Source organism: Mus caroli, unplaced genomic scaffold (assembly GCF_978045245.1).
Source record: "Mus caroli unplaced genomic scaffold, Mus_caroli_1 scaffold_3, whole genome shotgun sequence".
Classification (NCBI taxonomy): domain Eukaryota; kingdom Metazoa; phylum Chordata; class Mammalia; order Rodentia; family Muridae; genus Mus; species Mus caroli.
Genome location: NW_028227258.1, coordinates 24,931,516 through 24,938,442, shown reverse-complemented (window position 1 = coordinate 24,938,442; position 6,927 = coordinate 24,931,516). Strand labels below are relative to the sequence as shown.

Genomic DNA, 6,927 nt, shown 5'->3' with positions numbered 1-6,927 from the left:
AAAGCTATTAGGCTTTTAAGACAGAATTTACAATGTCTTTCCCGGGTATTTAACTGTAATTTTCTTGTCCTTTGTGCTTGTGTGAACAGTATGTGCTATTTCCGTGGTTTTGACTGGTTTGCCTTTACTTTTTTTTTTTTTTTTGGACTTCAAACTTTATTGAAAAAGCAAGCAGTAAGGGAATCAAACATTTATAAGATATATTTATTATTTTTTCTGACCAAAGTGCAATGATTTTTAAAATCTTTTAAAACAAGTAACCATGAAAAACATATTCCAGAAAATAAAATACAAATGGGAATTTTAACCATTAGATTGCTTTATCTAATTTACTCTAACCCTATATTTAGTCTAAGAAAACAAAACAAAAAAACTTTGAACTATTATTAAAACAAAAACTGAATCAAATTACCATAAACTAGTGAATGCGTGTCAAGGGTCTACTGGTAGGAACTCTTGTTACATCAGTTTATGATGACTAGTCCTGTGTCACAGGGCACAGGAATACAAGTCACTATTTGCGACCCTTGCGCCACAGACTATGTCAGCAGAAAGCTGACAATCCTGCCCAGGCTCTGAAGCCCCGTCCCCGACTCAAACCTTGGAAGCAAAGACTATGCCCTATCACACAACGTTGCACAAGCTGAAATAAATCAGTCTCTAAGTTTTAACTTTCAACAGGAAATGGTCAGTCATCTGATAAACAGAGCATTGCTGGAGTCCATTTTATGAGTATGTTTACTAAACACCTTGAGCAAGAGCCAGCTACACATAAAATTCCTTTAAATTTGGTCCACAAATTCACTTAGCAGGTTGAAAATATTAAATGTGCAGCAAGAGGAAGTGGAAATCCCAAATCCCAACACACTGCAATTACAAAAGGGATATACGTGCATACTAAAAAAAAATTAGCTCACCGAAGGCACAGACATAAAAGGGATAAAAGGGGTAACACAAACAAGAATTAGCTGATACCTTCTTCATTTTGTGAGCACCATAATACCTAAAATGATTTAAACCTGAATTCACTGTGTACTGTGACCACAAATTTAAAAAAAAAAACACATAATTTGTCTTACTATATATTTCTAGACATTAATTGAGATGTAATTTTGAAAGGTTAAAGCTGCCTTAAAAGGGGCTGTGATAGCAGCTATCAAAGCAATATTCGAGCATGATTTCAAAGATGTCTTCAGGGTTAGTTAGCCTTCTTTGTCAAAAATCTTCACAACTTCACCAAAAACTTCATCAACAGACTTAGAAGCATCTATCTTCTTGACTTTCCCCATTTCTTCATATAAGTCAATAATTGGTTTTGTTGATTCAAGGTAAGTCTGAATTCTCTTTTCCAAGCTCTCTCTGTTGTCGTCACTCCTACCACTACTTTATCCCCTTTGAAGACATCGTTCAATACAGATCTCATTATTACAGTCAAAAAAACAGAACATAAGATACATCTGCTTTTCCACCCATGGTTTTGTTCCAACCTTGAAGGTTGTCTTGAGTTCTTGGAAATTCATCAAGAATTTATTCTTCTGAGCATTGGCAGCCATTGTTTGGTCCATTTCCCTCTTTAATAAACTGATGGTTATCTCAACTGGTATAATCTTTCCTTCTTTAATGTACTTTTCAATAAGTTCACCATACTGTGAGTCTGGATTCTTCCTTTCATCACGAAGAAGTGCTCCTGTAGAAAGGTGTGTGTAGCCATATTTCTCGACAATGCGCGCATACTGGGTCCCCTTGCTCGCACCGGGCCCGCCCAAAACGAACACGACCAAGGGCTTCATGAGGTGGAGAAGGAAGAACCGCAGTCCGCGGGTCAGCGGCGGGCGGCTCGGAACCAGGACGTGCGGCAGCAGGCGACAACAGCTGCTCAGCATACAACGCGCCTCTGACAGAGGCCAGCTCTTTTTTAAAGATTGTCCATTTGTTTACACGTGGTCTAACTTTGCAGTCCTGATAGGCCTGGGAGTGACTTTGGAGCCTGGGTGACCTTGAATTCATGGCAATCCTACACCGTTACATCACAAATGTTAGTGTTGTAGGCATGAGATACCAGGCTGGTTGGTTGATTGCTGCTCCTGTTTTTGTTGGTTGGTTGGTTTTTGTTTTCTAAATTTTTTTTTTTTTTTTTTTTTTTTTTTTTTTTTTTGCCTTTTTTGAGACAGGGTTTCTCTGCAGTCCTGGCTGTCCTGGAACTCACTCTGTAGAGCAGGCTGGCCTTGAACTCAAATATCTGCCTGCCTCTGTCTCCCAAGTGCTGGGATTAAAGGCATGCGCCACCTCTGCCCAGCTTGTTTTCTAAATTTTTAAATCCTTGTCAAGAAAGTGCTCCTGAGCTGGGCGAGAAACCCTGTCTCAAAAAAAACAAAAAAAAAAAAAAAGAAAGTACTCCTGAAAAGTTATAAAGGAATTATACCAGATTTTTCCAGATAATAGCATGACTTCGTTTTTAAGTTTCTGATCCATTTACAATACTATCGACAAGGACTAACATCCCAATGATTTCTTTTCATGTGGTTTTCCTGTCTATTTTTTTTTAATTTTAATAAAGTACTTATTTTTTATTTCATACAGAAGAACCTGAAGTCTGCATTTTGACTGAATACGCAGTGGTTTACAATGTGTCCATCTCAACAGTGGGGTGTTGGACTCTGGGTTCCACACAAACACAGGCACGAGTATTGGGGAACAGAGGCCACAACAGCAATGCAACTCAATCATTTCTCAACGAAAAGGCAGCAGAGCATCCTGAGTCACTGAAAATTTGTGCAAATGGGCTACTAAAATAAACACCAGGCCACGAACTCTTAAGGAATAATGAAATGTATAGAGATTGTTTTACCTGAAATTTTAGTTAATATGTATTGGAAACAAAATAAAAGGGGGGCCCTGGGGAAAAGTGGGGGAGGAAAGGGGGCCTAACGTCCAGCCAGAGTTCCTGTGCTCTGGGCAGGCAGATGAAGGCAGAGCTGCCGGATGCTTTTCCACGCTGCCGGGGTGAGCATGCCTGACCCACACGGCGGGGGTGGAAAGGGCAGCCCCTGACCGGGGACCCCAGAGCTACCTTGCTAAAACCCCAGGGTTGTAGGAAAGAGGTAATAGGGAAGAAGATCCTAACACTGGTGAGAGTGGCGCAGCGGACCTAGATGGAGCAGAGACACTCTATGGTTTAAGAGCTTTATTATAGAAATGCTGGGGAAAGAGAGAAGAGAGAAGAGAAGAGAAGAGAAGAGAAGAGAAGAGAAGAGAAGAGAAGAGAAGAGAAGAGAAGAGAAGAGAAGAGGGGGAGGGAAGAAGAGGGGAGGGGAGGGGAGAAGACAAAGAGAAAGGGAAGAGGAGAGAGAAGTGAGAGAAGTGAGAGGTAAGAGGACAAAGGAGTAAGAGTAAGAGAGCGAGGTGGGGGCTTAACAGCCCCTTTTATGGTCTTCACTGCTAGGTAACTGGGGAGGCGTTTAGCCTGAAGGTCGGAAGTTTGGGCCATTGCCTACATGACTACTGACCATGCTTCTCTTGTGGGGGCTGTGGGAAGTGGTACCTTAGGCAGGGGCTAGAGTTACAGGAGCATGAGGGAACACTTACCCCATGTCATGAAGGTGAATTATGACCATCAGACCTCAGCTCGACTGGATTCCAGCCTTCAATTCCCCACAAATATGAACCATTTGAACAAAAATAATTTGCCTGTAGAGGCCATAACCTAGTACTTGAAGTTCTGGCTTTTGATAGAGGGTGAATATGGGTAGACATCATCCAAAAAGGAAAAGTGAGTTCAGCATACTGAAGTTGTTTTAAAAGCTGTGCTTGTAAGAAATAGTCACACATAACATTTTTGTGTGCCACCCTACCTATTTTAAAAAAGAAAGGGGTAGATAGCAATGCACTACAGTTTTAAGGACAACACATCTATTCTTCAGTATGCATCCTTTGCTGCCGTACTCTAAAAGATAAACCAATATTCCCATATTTATTTGTTTCAAGATGTCTTTGTTGTATACCCCAACTGCACACAGGCCATTCATCACCAAGCAGTCTGGGAAAAGTTAATATTCATGGTATTTAAAAACAAAACTGGACAGCCAGCAGAGGTGAGTTATGAGCTCCATTGTCAGCCCTAGGGCTTGGTCTGCCTCCCCAAGGAGTCCTGCCAGGATCAAGAACATCCAGCCAACACCGGGGATAAACAGATGGCTAAAGCCAACATGAGAATACAGCCAACAAGAGCTAGGGTAATATGAGCCTACCAGAGCCCAACTATTCTACTTCATCAGGCCCTGGATGTCATAAAGCAGCCAACACACAAGAATATGACCTTAAATAGAGTCTCATAAAGATTATAGAGTCCTTTTAAAAGGAAATGAATAAACCCCTTAAAGAAATACAGGAAAATACAATCAAAGAGGTAAAAAAAAAGTGAATAAAACTGTGCAAGATATGAAAATGAAAATAGGAGAAATAAAGAAAACACAAACTAAGGAAATCTTGGAGATCAAAAACCTAGGAAAGAAAACAGGAACTACAGACAGAAGCCTCACCAACAGAATACAAAGATGGAAGAGAAAATCTCAGGCATAGAAGATAAGTTGAAGTAACTGATACATCATTCCAAGAAAATGCTAAATCTAAAAACTTCCTGACAAAAATCATACAAGAAATCAGGGACACTAAGAAAAGACCAAGCCTAAAAATAATGGGAATAGAAGAAGAAGACTCCCAACTCCAAGACCCAGAAAACATCTTCAACAAAATCATAGGAAAAAAATTTCCCCAACCTAAAAAAAAGAGATACCTATAAACATATAAAAAAGCTTACAGAACACCAAAGTCATTGTTCCAAAAAAGAAAATCCTCACCACATAATAATCAAAACACTAAATGTACAGATCAAAGAATGTTCAAAGCTGCAAAGGAAAAAGCCCAAGTAATATATAAAAGCAGACCTATCAGAATTACACCTACCTTCTCAACAGAGACTCTGAAATCAGCCTGGGCAGATGACTTGTGGGCTCTAAGAGACCAGAGATGTCAGCCCAGGCTACTATACCCAGCAAAACTTTCACTCACCATAGACAGAGAAAACAAGATATTTTATGACAAAACCAAATTTTAACAATTTCAACTCACAAATACAGCTCATGGATTGGTAGGGTTATCAAAGTAAAAATGGACTGAGATTACTTGTATTAATTTAAGAATTCTATAAAATCATTATCAGGAATTATGAAATCATTGATTCATCTACATAGCATTACTATATGAACCTACATCTTCCTATTGATTCATCAGGAGATCTGCCCAATAGAAATCATTAGACTATGTAATAGTGGCAAAAAAGGCATATCAGCAACAAAAAGCAATCCTGGGATAAAGTCTCTGAGGACCCTGCATCTCAGAGTGCACCCGTTACAGCCAGGCAACATGTTGGGCCATCTCCAGAAAATTCACTTGCTTGCCATAGCATTTCCTAGATGTTTTCTGAAAGATCCATATTTATCAACCTACACAAAACACAAGACCAAGTGGATCAAAGACCTCAACAAAAAAATCAAATACACTAAATCTAATAGGAGAGAAAGTAGAGAATAGCCTTGAATGCATTGGTTCAGGAGACAACTTCCAAAACAGAACACTGAAAGCTCAGGCACTAAGGCCAATAATTAATAAATGGGGTCTCGTGAGGCTGGAAGCTTCTGTAATGCAAAGGACACCATCAATAGGACAAAACAGCAGCCTACAGAATGGGAAATTTTCTTCCCCAACCCTACATCTGACAGAGAGCTGATATCCAAAATATATAAAGAACTTAAGAAAATTGATACCAGCAAGCCAAACAACCCAATTTTTAAAATGGAATACAAAGCTAAGCAGAGAAATCTCAACAGAGGAATCTCAAATGGCCAAGACGCACTTAAAGAAGTGTTCAACATCCTTAGTCATCAGGAACATATAAATCAAAACTACTCTGAGATTTTATCTTATACCCAACACAATGGTTAAGATCAAAAACTCAAGTGGCTAGGAACTGGATGGGAGAGGGGATGGAAAGGGGAATGGGGGAATCAGAGAAAGTGCCGGGAGAGTGAATAGAAATGAGGGTAGGACCCTCTCTAGGATGTGCCAGAGACCTGAAATGGGGAGGCTGCCCAAGAGTCTATGGAGGTGACTCTAGCTGAGACTCCTAGCAGTGGGGGATAGGGAACCAGAAGTTCCATATAGGAGAGAGCCAACCCCTGACACTATTAATGATACTCTGCTATTCTTGCAGATAGGAGCCTGTCTTCACCCAGAAGTGGATGAAGACAGATGCAGAGACCCAAGGCCAAACATTGGATGGGGCTCAGGGAGTCTTGTGGAAGAGTTGGGAGAGAGCTGGAAGGGTCAGGTACACCACAGGAAGACCTACAGAATCAACCAACCTGGCCCATCAGGACTTATAGAGTCCTAACTACCAACCAGAAAGTATACAGGGGCTAGACCTAGGTTCCCTCATATGGTCAGCTTGGTCCTCATATGGGTCCCCTAACAATTGGAGCTGGAGCTTTCTCTGGCTCTATTGCCTGCCTTTGGATCCCTTTCCCCTAGCTGGGCTGCCTTGTTTCGTCTAAGTAGGAGAGAATTTGCTTACTCCTGCTACTACTTGATGTGCCAGGGTGGGTTGGAACCCGTGGGGGTAGGGCTCCCCTTCTCTGTGGAGAAAAAGTGGGGCAGAATAGGAAGAGGGAGTTTAAGGATGGAACTGGAAGGAGAGAAGGGAGGGGAGCCGTGAATAAATAAACAGGATGTAAAGTGAATAAATAAATAGATAGATAGTTAGAGGGATAGATAGTTGGCAGGCTATGGACATCTGGATTTCCATAATAACCAGGGAATATTGCTATCCTTTCATGGAGTAACATCACAGATAACACACATCCACCAACATAT

At 40.8% G+C, this 6,927-nt stretch overlaps 1 pseudogene; it reads right to left on the bottom strand.

Annotated features, from left to right (window-relative positions):
* Window positions 1–980: 980 nt before the first annotated feature.
* Window positions 981–1,883, bottom strand: LOC110291988 (UMP-CMP kinase pseudogene; annotated as a pseudogene).
* Window positions 1,884–6,927: the final 5,044 nt, after the last annotated feature.